Source organism: Sinohyriopsis cumingii, chromosome 1 (genome assembly GCF_028554795.1).
Source record: "Sinohyriopsis cumingii isolate HCF-2022 chromosome 1, ASM2855479v2, whole genome shotgun sequence".
Lineage (NCBI taxonomy): Eukaryota > Metazoa > Mollusca > Bivalvia > Unionida > Unionidae > Sinohyriopsis > Sinohyriopsis cumingii.
Window position 1 is genome coordinate 85,022,996 of NC_142961.1, and position 14,775 is coordinate 85,037,770.

A 14,775-nucleotide genomic window follows, 5' to 3' on the forward strand; every position below is an offset into this window, starting at 1 on the left:
TCTAAAAGTACAAATTTACATCATTTATACCATTGAAACATCAACTTTCAATAAGCGGCATGGCATGAAAACATGATAATGTATTCTATCCTACTTACCACAGTTATTAACACTTAGAGATGTGATATTACTGATTTGATGAAACCCCTTTATTTTATATTAAATGTCAAAAGATTTAAATTTAAGTTTTTCTAAACACAGATTTTATTCTTTGTACAGTAAACACTGCATCATTGTAATTAATAATATTCATGCAATGAAAAATCAATATGACAAGCAAGTTTTAGAGTTGTTGTAGTTAAAAAATGTTCAACCCAACCAAAACAACCCCATATCCTTGTCCACCAAAACAAAAACAAAACTTTTGTTGTCTGTACTGTGAATATGATCAGAATGAGCAGCTGGTGCAAAAAGAACCAGTTTTGTAAAATAAAAAATGAAATCAGAAAGTAAATGTGCTTTTTAACAATTTTATTTCAAGTACAAATACATATGCACACACACAATGAAATTTTTGCTTCAGTAATGCATGTTCTAAACTTATTTTCAACCTGTCATGGTTGAATGGTTGAGGTATCACATCAGAGATGTATTTTTCTTTTTCTTTCTGTTTTGAAATGGTTTTCTAGATTTTGTTAGAATTGTACCAGAAACAGACATAAATTGTACTCATTGGTTTTTATAAACACGTCAGATGGAAAGCTGTCAGTATTTAATTTAGTCAAAATCCATCTGTTAAAATCACAAAATGCCTTCAGTTTCCATCTGATATAAATCATTGACCATGACCCATCTTTGACTAAGAAGTTTCTGCTTACAGGTTGGATTAAGGTTTCTTCATTTATATGATATTAGTGGACCATTTGTTTTTGCTGAATATGTTTCTAATCGTTTTTTTAAATCTATTGTTCAGTACAGTACTTAATTTCTTTGGAAAGAATATTTAATAAGATTTGCATTTGGTTAGTTTTGGAATATATATTTCTAATTATTACATTCTTCTTACCCCTTTTGTAAATCAGTAGAGTGAAACCTCTCAAGACCAAAACCACTCGAGATCAATACGAATTACTGTGTTGAGACCAAACCACTCAAGATCAATACGAATTACTGTTTTTAAAGATTTTCGGTTTACTGAGATTCTCTATTTTATCCAAAAATCAAACTACAGCTACCTCTTTTGAATGCCTGCAAGTGTTACCAGTGGTATGTAACCAGTGGTTGAGCAAGATGCTCACATCCTGTATCCCAGAGATACTTCTTGTCAAGTCGTTATATCTTAAATAAGATGTAATCACCTGCATGCAGTTGTATCTTTGTGTACCTGAAAATCTTTAATTAAAACCTGATTTATATATATATATATATATATATATATATATATATAAAATGTGTATAAAAGAGAACAAAGTGATATCTTATAGTCCTGGGCTAGTCAGAACTGAAAGTTTTTTTCAGTTTCCAGAGTAAAGGAGTTTCTTTTCACCAAGTTAACTTGAATTAACTTGAATTGAAACAAAAGAAAACAAAATTGGAAACAAAACAATATTTCAGTTTGAAAAGGAGTTTGGTTTAATGAACTTTTGGTCTTGAGAGATTTCACTGTATTTTGGAAGTGTAGTTTGCTTTTTTTTGTACTGTGTCAAAGCTTTCACTGTAAAATGTATTCAATCCATACCATTAGCAGATAAGCTAAACACAACATTAAATTCATCACACACCACTGTTGCAGTCATTTTGTGTCTCAAATAGGTTGGTCAATAGGACGCACATGAGAGATGCAAATTAATTATATAAATTGTTAAGTACCCATGCAGCTTCCACAGGTGCAAATTTTTTATTTGAAACTGTAAATTTAGAAAATATATTTAATTTCACTAACACTTAACAAGAATTAGAGGCATGCTACATCAATTGATCTAATTAATCAACTAAAGGTCACACTAAATTTGGCTCACACATATGCTTGCCCACAGAAACTCGCATCATTTTCAACTCATATTATTGTCAAAAGGTACAGTACTTTTTGTATGATACAGACACCAAGAAATCTTGCCACTGGTCTGTTAGCAAATATTTACAGCATACATATATAAAAGAATGTATCAGCATTTCATTACACTAAAAAGATTGTTCATTAAATAAAATACAGTAAATTATTCCAATTAAGACCACTGAGACTAAGAATTATACATTTTAATTGGGATATGATCTCATTACCCAGTATAAGCTTTATCCTGTACGTAGTAAAATTGACTTAACAACAGTTGTTGCTGTTTGGAAGTGGTCATTAATCACAGGTGGTAATAACTGAATGCTTTACTGTATAATGAGTCCTAATATTTATTTGGGTAATTTAAAATGAAATAAATTATTTACAAAAGCGCCAGCGCCTATATGAAATTAAAAGCAATTTTCAGTACTCTGTCCCTTGCATTTCAATTCGTGTATTGCTTTGACATACAGGAGAGCAATGGGATTCAACCACAAGGTTTCACAACTTGTCAAGGGTCCTGCATCTAAGACTTATTATACACAGACATGTAAGTGTAAGAGGCGGCACTAAGTATACAGTGATAAAAATACCATATTTTAAAACAAAAACATGACAGTACGTACAAAATAAGCAGGAAATGAAAAAACAAAGCAAGAAGAGGAGTGAAAAGAAAAATTGAAGGAAAAATAAACAGTTATGGGAAGAAATAAGAGTCAATGAGTAGGTAGTAAACAAAAGTAAATTTACAGGAATCAGTTGAATCTATACGATTCCTGAATAAAACTTTTTGTTGCAGGATAAACTTATGATCAATGGAAGAATTACCAGTTCTGACCAGATTCGATCATTGTTAAAAACAAACTTGAATGAATATCCTTAATGCATGTATATGTTTCTTCTAAAATATAAACACAAGAAAATAAGATGGGAATCGGACTTAGTAATTAAACAACCTGATTTAATTTAAAAGTAAAGGTTATCAAGGTCTGATTGGCAGCCTAGGCACACCCCCCCCCTTGCCCACCAGAAATAATAATAATAACAATGAGGACTTTGTATAGCGCCTAATTTTTAGAAGCTCTAAGCGCTTTACAACATTAGACAACACATATAAGATAAAAACATAATGATATGATTACAAAAACAAACACCATGAAATTAGAAAACATTAAATAAACATGCTGAGAATATTTAAGGTAGGAAACATTACTGAAAATTTATCCTCTTTGGAACACCCGGATGCACCCCCCCCCAAATCTTGAGGTCCCCCAGGGATACCCTCATGACTTCAATGGGCCAGTCAGACCCAGGGTGTTTTCAAATATGTCCTAATGAAGACATATTACTAAAAAGCTCAATACGGTTATCACAGTAGGTTTTTTTGTCCATCAATAGTGGGTCGTAGCTATATAAGTTGTAAATAACGGATCATAACTAGTAAAGTCACGGTTAAATTTGTCACTGCAATATAATATTTAGATTTAGTAATTAAGTCTTGATGTCGTTGGAGCAAATCAGTTAAGTATATTGTCTCATTTCTTAAAGACTTCATTTGAATTTCACATTCCCCATTTTGTTTTACTTGTTTAATAGAACCTTGAAGTTGCCTCCATATTGCATGTATTTAGTTGATATTTGTTTATTTACCTAATTTATTGGAATATTAGTTTACAGTTTTCCAAGTTTTTGGTCATGCTATACATTATAGGTCAAATTTAGTTGCTGACTAATGCCATAAAAGCAGGGGCAGAAGTGGAACTTAAATACCACAAATTATTATTCTCAAACAAGGATTACGTCTCTGCTTCTCTGCAGTTCATTTGAAAGTGACGTTAACTACAATTCATTTAACTGTGTGTAGTTGCAAGCCCCGACAAATGATTGCACAATGAAACACATGTCACCACCTCGGGGCAATTCGTTGGCCTTTTCGGGCTCAGCTCATTATCATAACAGTAAGGTAAAAAGTAGACCCAACCTCATTACACCACCCATAAATGTACTTATTTATAGGACAAGGGACAGCAAGACTGAGGAGACAGATAAATTGAATCAAGAATGACACTGCAAGGTGAGCGTCCTTAGAGTTCAGAATTAGGGAAGAAAAAATAACATACTCCATGATTGTTGCTGCAGGCCACTTTTAGTGACTACAGTATAGATTATATATAGAAATAAAAAATAATTCAAGTCAAAAGGTATACAAATGTATATCTAAGTCACTGCTATAATGCCATAGTTTCTCTATGCACACTTCATACGTTCTTTAGCCTTACTTTGCACACATAATGAAGCTCAAGTGCTTGAAATTTTGAGCTCTAACCTCCACAAGACAGAGAAGGCCAGACACACCCAGCGCTCTCTGTGTAGCCCAAAATGGAAAGAAGAAGAAACAAGGGGGAAGACCTGCAACAATCAAGCATGGCAAACAAAGATGGAACGAAAAGAAAGCGTATTGCTGTCCCTCGTGCTATAAACAAACACCTAAATATAAAAGCAAGTTTTGCTGGGTTACAGTCTTATCAGTATGCCCATGATTTGCAAATAATAAAAAGTGAACATATAAACTCCAGTTTCAGTTTCTCAGATGTGCCATTTAGCTCGGAAGATCCTTTATTGGTATTCATGGAACGTGCCTGGAAAGAAAGAGACAACAAAGTAATTTTTCAAATATGATATTGATTCTTAATAACATATATGACATGGACCACAAAAAAATGAACATTCATGTATATTTTATAGCTATGGGGATTTGTACATATTTAGAAAGAAAATTGAGATTTCATGTGCATCATGTTTTATTAGGTAGCGAACTCTGATATTGAGAAAAATGTTTAGTCAGCTCTTGTCAAAGTGAGGATAACCACCTGTTAAATTTATACAAGACATGATGCACAACAATTGCAATGTTTGTTAACAGGAATAAAAATGGCGGTGCCCTGTAGGGACACTAAACCTCTGTGATGTAAAGGTTTTAAAGCATACAACATCAAATCATTGGACACACAAAACGCTTAAATGAAAACACTTTCAGTTTCACCAAGTAACGTTTAAGTATCTGTTTGTGGGAAATCAAGTACGTATTGAAAGGTTCATCCTTGATGACCAAGTCCTTGCTTAAAAGCTCTCTCTCTATATATATTTCACAAATAATATTTTCTGTTCCTTTAAAGCCATCTGGAGGCGAGTTATGTTCCATAGAACAGTGGAAGTGGTTCAGGGGGTCAGGGAGACGTAATTAAGTAGGGGACTGCTCAAAATCCGTTATGAAGTCTTGCAGACCAATTTTGTCTCAACATAAATGCAGCGAATCACACTGTAAGAAGTGAGACATTTTACACCAGTGGCAAATAGACACCTCCCAAGTAGCAAACATTATTTCCCAACTTAATTACACATAGTTCAGTTATCAGCCACCAGGCATTTATCTTCAGATATATCGTGACAGTGCACTATACATTGCTGAACAAATAATACAGAACAGAAGTATAAAAGAAAGAAATTAATTTTGTTACCAATATGTTGTATTGCATCACTGTTTCTATTATTATTATTATTATTATTATAATTATCTTCATTAATGACTACTGGACATTCTTTAACTTACACAATGCATGACATTATCCTCCAATGAAAACCAGAACGCAGGAGGATTTTCCCATTAAGAATATTTAAGACGATTTTTAGTAGGTGTTGTTAGTCATGAACCAGATGGGAATAACTTACCATTTTCCGCGTATTTCATGGGGGGTCGGGATAACTTTAATAAATTATATTTTTTGTGTTTTTCAAATCGGGTCGATGTAATCTTATTGCATGTTTACATTCTTTAAAACAGTCTTACCAAAACCAAATTGTATTCAGATAACTGCGATGTCTAAGAAAATAGTACACATCAATATGCATCTGTTTAAAGCTGCTGTTTTCAAAGATGATCGTGGTTAGATGTGTTCAGTCATAGACAAGATTTTAAAACATCTGCTTTTCCATCGTACTTATGGTTCTTTCTTCATATTATTGTGGTGAGTGAAATTAAAATGTAATACTTGATTGATTTGAATTAAATAGAATGCAAAGTAAATGAAAAATACTAAAATGAAACATACTGATTTTTTATGTTTACAGTATAGTCTATGTAACGATTTAGTGAACCTTTCTTTAATCCATATGTAAAAGTGTGTGTGTGTGTGTGTGTGTGTGTGTGTTGAGGAGAGGATCGCCATGAGAACTGCCTATCTGTTTACACTGCATCATAGTTTTCACTTGATGTAATCTGGTACGCGTACGCATTCTAAATTGCGCGAGACAGAATTTTGTTTTTGACAGCAAAATGTCTTAGCAATATTAAGTAAAAACAGAAGATGCTTGGTAAAGTTAAAGGGAAAATTTATTTGCATTTTCTGCTTAAAAGGTTTGAAGGAGCCATCGTTTCTAAATCAGCTCAATCCATTCCCTTAAGTGTGGTTTCACGGGATAGCAGGTAGACAGGGGCATCAGAATTTTTTGTTAATCCAACCATGTGTATCGACTTGATTAGATGATGAGAGACTAATAAAATACTGTGCAAGTGCCAGTTGTCGAGTTCTTTCAAACTATATATATATATATATATATATATATATATATATATATATATATATATATATATATATATATATATATATATATATATATATATATATATATATATTCTTTCTGACACAATATACTTTTGGCAGAGCAAAGCTTGTCATTATATGTAGTCATAATCACGCAATCACTAAATGCGGGAAAATTTTTAGCAGGGAAACTTTCGTGAGATTGAAGAATAATGAGCAGTAATATAGGCAGAAGATCTAGAGTCGATATTTTTTGTTGTTTTGCTTTGAAAAATGGAACAAACATCAGTATTATTTTCTAACAAGACTCCAGGAGCCCCGCGTGGTCTAAAGCGCTGTCCGTTACGGATCACTGCCATCTCACCTGTCTGCGTGGGTTCCAGTCTCGGATTCAGCCAATGTGGGTATGTGAGAAAGCTTGCCAGTAGCTTCTCGTGGGTCGGTGGTTCTTTCCGGGGTTTTCCGGGTTCTTCCTCCACCATTAATACTGGCCGCCATGTATAGCCTATCGTGTGCTGAAAAATGGCGTTAAACCCTACAACAACAACAACAACAAGACTCCACTTGGCATCCCATCAAATGATAAAGTTCCGCTCCTCAGCTCAGTGTAAGCACCAGTGATTACCACCAATCTACACGACATGGTTAATTAACTTTTGAAAATTAAGGAGATTTATAATGTTCTGTTGACTTTTTTAACCTAAAAATATTATGATGATTATTAGTAGTAGATACTGGCTCATAGTGAACTTTTATATAGAATATTTGCACCAGAAAAGTTAACCAAACACAAATGTCTAGGTTATACTGTAGGTGATTGGATAAATACTGATAACTTTAAACTGACATCATCACTGGCATGCAACATTTCAAACACAGCTATCAGACTCACTTGAGTAGGTGACTGACTCCATTTGTATCCTTTTAGGCCTTTGTCTTTGATAGCAAATAAAATCCTTCTAGCTTGCTAGTTTTGTTTTAAAATCCTATGATGACAAAATTAGACTCTTGTAAGGCACGATGAAAAATATCACCTGAATAAGCCAAATGTTTTCACCTACTGTTGTAACTCCTATGTAAAAAGTAATAATACTCAAACACACAAGTCGAAGTTAGACTATATGTGATTGGATAAATATAATGCTTGAAGAATGATCGGTTGTAAAACTAAAAAACTATTAACATGAACGAGAGCTGTATGCTTTTTATTGTTTTGAGAGTATCGTCGTGCCAGAGATAGACGGATACAAAGTGTCCGATACAATCGTATCACAGGTAGAGACTTGTACTTGGCTTTCGGACATATCCAGGCCAACCAATATAGGATTATAAGCTAGTATATACGGTTTTATATATCTCCTATGCACGATGATAGAACTAACAGCGTCACTCAATGGCTGCTTATTTAGCTTTTATACACGGCTGTATAGGGACGGTTCAATGAAACAGCTACCAACAGCTAAAGAAAAGTTGTGTTCCTAACTTAACGATTTAAACATAACAAACTTCGATTACCAATATGTTAAAGACGTGTAAAAATATCAATCAATTGATGTGTACATGTGATTTATAGCATGAATTATACTTTAATGTTGTTCGTTGATTATTAGAACAAGTTCCTCGAGGATAATTTAATTTCACTTACTGTATTGCTTGTCATGTTATCGGTAAGTTTAACTTTACAATAGCTGTTTCTATTTCATCATGTTTTAAAACTTTGCCGTAGATTAATTTTTCCTTGAAAGCTTTTGCAACAAACATTATCAATACTGTACCAAGCACCCTAAAAGCAAAATTATAAATTACACCGATAACTACATATTTCTAAAAAATATAATCCAATTGCTATTACACCCATATCATTTAAAAGGACAGCCATGCTAGCCTCTGTCCAATTGAAAACTTTGCATGGTACTTCGTGTTTCATGTCTTTTGGTCATTTTCATTTTTAGATTATTGACCCTCGATTAATTTGTAATTCATTTACAAGGTTAGATCAAAAGAAATCTGAATTGGAACAAATTTGAGTTTCTCTTCAACTTTCCTTTCTATCAAGCTCCTGTTCCAGGTAAATCATTGCTTGGCAAAATAATAGAGATAATGGCGTCAAGGCTTTGATGAATTATTTGCTTCAGGTAGCGATAGAAGTAACAGTAGATAGACCTTATGTAAGAAGGTGGTATGGGAATCAATCTTGGCGAGACAGGTTTAGCAATCGCGATCAGGAGGCAAATGAAGGTGCAGGATGCGATATTCTGTGACTAGGGTGACAGTTAATTGTTCATAAATTTGCCATTATGTTCTGTCGTAAGTTAATGTGTTTTGTCATCTTTGTCATTTTAGTCCTGCTTTCACGATGCATAAGTATTAATATGCCTATATTGCAAGTTAATATGAATCTTAATATACTGACCTGGAATGTTAGAGGAATTATGTCCTCTGCTCTTAGCTTTAGTGCAATGCTGGATAAATATAATGTTGACGTAGCTTGCGTAACTGAACATAAACTATTACAGCACATACTTCCATTTTGCGATACTATTCGTTCTGATTATAAATGCACTGCTAAGGCAGAGGATATTTCCTCTAATTGTATGTTAATAAAATGTGGTAAAGGAGGAGTTGCAATCTTCTGCAAAACTTCTCTCATGAGATATGCTAACTTTATAGATGAAGTTAATAGTGACAGAGTTGTTGGCATAGAATTCAAATTTCCTGATATGCAAAATGTATATATTTTTTGTGTATATATGCCGACCCTATTATATGGCATAGATTGTTACAAAGCGCAAATTGAGTTGATTCAAAATCTCTATGATCAGTACTCACAGCTGGGGGACGTGTATTTTACTGGTGATTTCAATGCAGTAGCTGAACCAGCCACTTTCAGAGATTACAAAGATAGAGTATTTCATGAGTTCTTGCGATATAATAATCTAGTGAGTGCTGGACATTTAATAATATGCACTGGTTCCCGCTATACGTTCACCCCATCAAGAACGATGATTGATCATTTTGTACTGTCGGATCAATGCATAGGTAGATTACGAAGTGTGCACATTGTTTCAGATCACGAAGAGCACGCGATATCTGACCACCTCCCTATCCTTACTTCCCTTCGTACAGTGACCTGTGGGAGAAACTTCAGACAGTCTATGAAGAGAAACAACATAGCCTGGAATAAATTAAACGCTGATATCTTGAAAAACTATCAATCTGAGCTGGACCTTCGCCTGAAAACTTTAGATATAGATACTATTTCGGACAATGTTGATAGCTTTTACCAGCACATTGTTAATGCAATACAGCAGTCAAGCGACATCGCGCTTCCAAAGTCTAAATTCAATTATCATGCCAAACCATATTGGTCAAATGAACTCAAAGAAGCACATAAACTTCAAAGACAAGCTAGGTATACTTGGATAAATGAGGGAAGACCGAGGGGTAGTCAATTTAATTCTTACAGAGAATATAAAGATAAGAAGAGAGACTTTAGAAACGTTCAAAAACTGGCTGTGGAAAAATATATGGGGGAGGTGTATGAAGAAATTGAAAAAGCACATGAATGCGATGTAAGACACTTTTGGAAAATGATCAACATTAAGAGAGGGAACAATACAAATTTCTGTCAGGAACTATCAACTGATGGAGTTTGTGTCCGTGATGATGATTCCATCGCAAATGGCTTTGCTAGATACTATGAGGACATTCACACGCCGAATTTAAACCATAGTTTTGACGGAAACTTTTATGAATTTATAGAGAGAGAATTAAATCGGGGTCTACAGGACGAAGTAAGCCATATCGAGGCCTTACAGACCAGTATCAGTTTAAATGAAGTAAGAGAAATCATTAAAGGTCTAAAGAAATCAAAAGCATCGGGCCATGATCAAATTTGCAATGAACATTTGAACTATGGCAGCGACTACCTCATCGAGTGTATGACAATTTTATTTACTCGGATGATTGATCAATCTTACATACCTGTAGATTGCAAAAAAGGGTTAGTAATACCACTGTACAAAGGTAACAGAAAATCAAAGAACTCCCTCGAAAGTTACAGGCCTGTTACTTTACTGCCTGTTATCTACAAAACCTTTGAGAAAATTATTCATGAACGTTTGGTAACTTGGCTCAAAGATACTAATTCTAGTATACCCAGTTCACAACAACATGGTTACCAAAAAGGTTTAGGCTGCACAACAGCGAGTTTTGTGCTGTTGCAATCAGTACAATATAATGTAAACATGGGTTCACGGGTTTTTGCTGCTTTTCTTGATACAAAAATGGCATTTGATACCGTGTGGCACGAAGGACTGCTTTTTAAATTATTCACGTTGGGAATTACGGGTAAATCCCTTTTGATATTTTTTAACATGTATACAAATTTACAGAGTAAAGTTCTTGTAAATGGGCAATTTTCAGATTGGTTCTCAATTGGCCAAGGAGTGAGACAAGGGGGTGTTTTGTCAACCTTGATGTACACAATATTTATAAATGACTTGCTGCTACAGTTAGAAAATAGTGGATTTGGAGCAAAGATTGGATCCTTAGCTGTGGGAAATCCAACCCTAGCTGATGATATTTCACTTTTGGCTATATATCCTAGCAATCTACAAAAGCTGTTAGATATAGCATACGACTACAGTAATAAGTGGCGATTCGAGCTTAGTGTTACAAAGTCATACATTATCATTTTCGGACCCCAATACAAGAATTTTATCAATATGAAATGGTATCTTGGCCCGTCATGTTTGCCGGTCACCGATTCGGCAACACACCTGGGTCACCGGATTAACTCAAAGCTGACGTCGCATGACGCAATACTCGATGCATGCAAGAAAGGGAAAAAATCTTTTCACGGTCTGTTTGGTATTGGCATTAAACCGAATGGTTTAAATCCTTTGGTTGCTGCAAATGTAATTAAAAAGGTAATTTTCCCTTCAATGTTTTATGGAAGTGAATTATGGTGTAACATTTCAAAAAGTGACCTCGCTTTATTGGATAAAACTCTGAGGTATTTTGCCAAACATTTACAAGGTTTTCCAATACATACAAGATCAGACATTGCCCTGGGAATGCTAGGATGGACATCAGCGCAGTCCGAAATTGATAGAAGAAAACTGATGTTTTTACACAGATTGTGTTTGATGCCTAACAATGTACATACTAAACGTGTGTTTAACGTTGCGTTATTTCACTTCATTCTGAGCGGATGCATGTCAAGCTGCAGGTTAATTTCAAATTTATATTATACCTCAAAGAAGTTTGACTTGCTCGGGTATCTAACTGATTATTTACATCATTCTGAAATTCCAGATAAACATAATTGGAAAGAAATTGTAAGGTCAAAAATTGTTGGTCTTGAAAATAGCCTCTGGAGAGTTCGTATGTCTAATCAAGCAGATTTTAATAGATTCTCTTCGATACACGAATACTTACGACCTGCCTCAGTGTGGCAGTCGGCTAAAACTAGACAACACACTAAGGTATTTACATATGTAGCTAAACTATGGGCTGCTGTTCCACAAACACAGCTTGATATGTGTATTAGATGTGGGAATGTTTATACAGACTTGATACTTCATTGTTGTGTTAGTTGTCCTTATATGTCGAACTTTCGAAATTCTTTCTGGGATTTCCTTACTGATAAATTTCCCCTGAGCCTGCACATTACGTTATTTAATGCAGAAGATGAGCTGCAACTACAATATCTTTTAGGTAAAAGGTTACCATCAGGAGTAATCGACAAAGAAAACTCCAAGCTATTCGTCCTGTATGCAGCATACTTTGTCATGCAGTGTGCAGCTATCTTCTGTAAATAAGGTACTGAAACTTGCAACTTATGAGTTGACGAACACTTTGTTGATTGATATTGTGTAAGAATTTGTATTCCAATATAGAATTTTTTTTTTTTTTTTTTTTTTTCTTTTTTTTTTTTTTTTTTTATGTTTATTGATTGTATTCAGATGATTTATTCTTATATCATGTAATCTTCCATGGAAGGAAATAAAGATGATGATGACCCTCGATTAATTTGTAATTCAATTTACAAGGTTAGATCAAAAGAAATCTGAATTGGAACAAATTTGAGTTTCTCTTCAACTTTCCTTTCTATCAAGCTCCTGTTCCAGGTAAATCATTGCTTGGCAAAATAATAGAGATAATTGCGTCAAGGCTTTGATGAATTATTTGCTTCAGGTAGCGATAGAAGTAACAGTAGATAGACCTGTTATTGGCTGTCGAATATGTTATTTAATAATGCCAGTCAATTTATTTCTCTAGTACCTGAAGATGTATTGCTTGTTTTTCATATTAGTGGGTTTGTTTCTTGCAGTGTAGATCAAGGGTGGAAGGAAAGAGACCAGCAGGACTGAGCGAAACTTCGCACAGATTTAAAGCATGACCGCACATTGTTTTCATATTTCACAAACCAGTCGAAAAACAACTTTAGCAGTTATTAGCATAAATATAAATTATTGTTTATTTCATGGTCAACAATAATTCTTTTCAAGTTTCTAGAACGACCTGTGTCAACGTAGGAACTTCGTCATCTAGGTCCTTACAGATGTGTAACTTTTACTCACTTTGTCATTTTCGTCCTCTTCAATTTCTGTTTGCGCTGTCACATATCGTTGGTTGGCCATTTGGAAAACAATTGTCTCCACATAGGTTTTAATGGCATGGTTTAAACAAGGTTGGAACAATTTAACAAATATTGACATGAAACCGCGACAATGAAAGAATTAAAACATCAACTGCATGCGAATCTGTACTGATCACAAAACCAGGGAGGAAAAAGAAAGCCTATCCAAACCCACCACCAGTAAAGAACAAAATAGTGCATATGAAGAACGTAACATTGTACACAATATATTAGCTGGGTAATTGATGACATTTTTGAAAAAAAATGAAAACATAACATTTTTTAAAACAAACAGAAAGTTAAAAAATGGACTAATTAATTGATACCACCATTTTTACAAAACTAAAAAGGCAGTGTTCTTTATATTTGTTTTGCAAGTCTGACGCCACCTACTTACCGTACATATTTAACGATGTATCCAACGTACTGAATAAGATAACAACATACTAAAACTAACCTTTCTGAATTACAAACTATTCAACATGTTTGATGATTACACTTTAATGTGACTGTGTTGACTCTGTAAACCCATAATATGCACAATATGCCATGAAATCTTGGTAGTATCAACTTAATTGGACAGTATGGATAGCAACAAACAAAAAGTTGTAGGATTTCATACTGGCATTTCACAGGTAGAAATATACCAGAATATATCAAATCATTTTATAGGTTTCACACTTACCTATCGATAGGAACACCGCTATATGAACGTGCTATTCCATTAATATGTGTACAATATTTCAATGCCAACAACATCACGTGTTTTAAACAAGTTAACATGTACTCACAGAATATAGTATTGCCAGATCACTCTTAAGTGCACAAGTCCGAAACATAAATCTATTAAACAGACGCTACAATAAAGTTAATAAACCTGTTGATTTTAGATCCCAAACGTTATGACACAGATGAAAGTATGGTGATAAAATTTCAACATAACATTCAAAAGTGAAATTGGTCTATTCAGCTGGTGATGGTAGTGTATTTTTACCGACTGTCCTTGCAATGAAAATGGCTTATATTGCTGAATGCAAGAAGAAATTACAGCTCATTATTATTTTCTACTAACAGCATCTAGTATAAAGACGCAAGATAATTAGAATCACTAGCTCAGTCAAACCAGGATTAACCACTTCCATTAATATCGATGAGAAGCATCGCAGATCGTGAAAAAAATGCAATCTCTGTGAACTGTTTTAAGAAGTATGCTTAAAGTGGAGCCCAAACGATCTCAATGATCAAGGATAGGTGACGGGTAACTAAACAATACAATTTGGGACTAAGGAGTGTCAGTTTGTTGAAAGTATTGAATTACATACTTCCTTTATCGTGATTCGCAGTAGTTACATTATTCCAAAATCTCTGTGAAAGACGTCGTAACTGATTTTGAGCTGTCCCTTAAATAATTGCTTCTCTATTTTCCACTGAACCACTTCCACTGTTTCTAAGATATATAACACACCTCCAAATAGATTTAATGAAAATGGAGAAATAATTATAATGAAATATAATGGGATTTTAAGCAAGAACTT

The 14,775-nt window shown here is 34.1% G+C and overlaps 1 protein-coding gene across 1 annotated transcript in view; it reads right to left on the reverse strand.

The window, feature by feature from the left end:
- Positions 1-456: 456 nt before the first annotated feature.
- LOC149807271 (tetraspanin-18-like) overlaps positions 457-14,775 on the reverse strand; it is a 51,253-nt gene continuing 36,934 nt past the window's right edge. The window contains exon 10 of the mRNA XM_089964287.1: positions 457-4,632. The gene's annotated coding sequence lies outside the window, so the exon portion shown is untranslated. The remainder of the gene's footprint in view (positions 4,633-14,775) is intronic.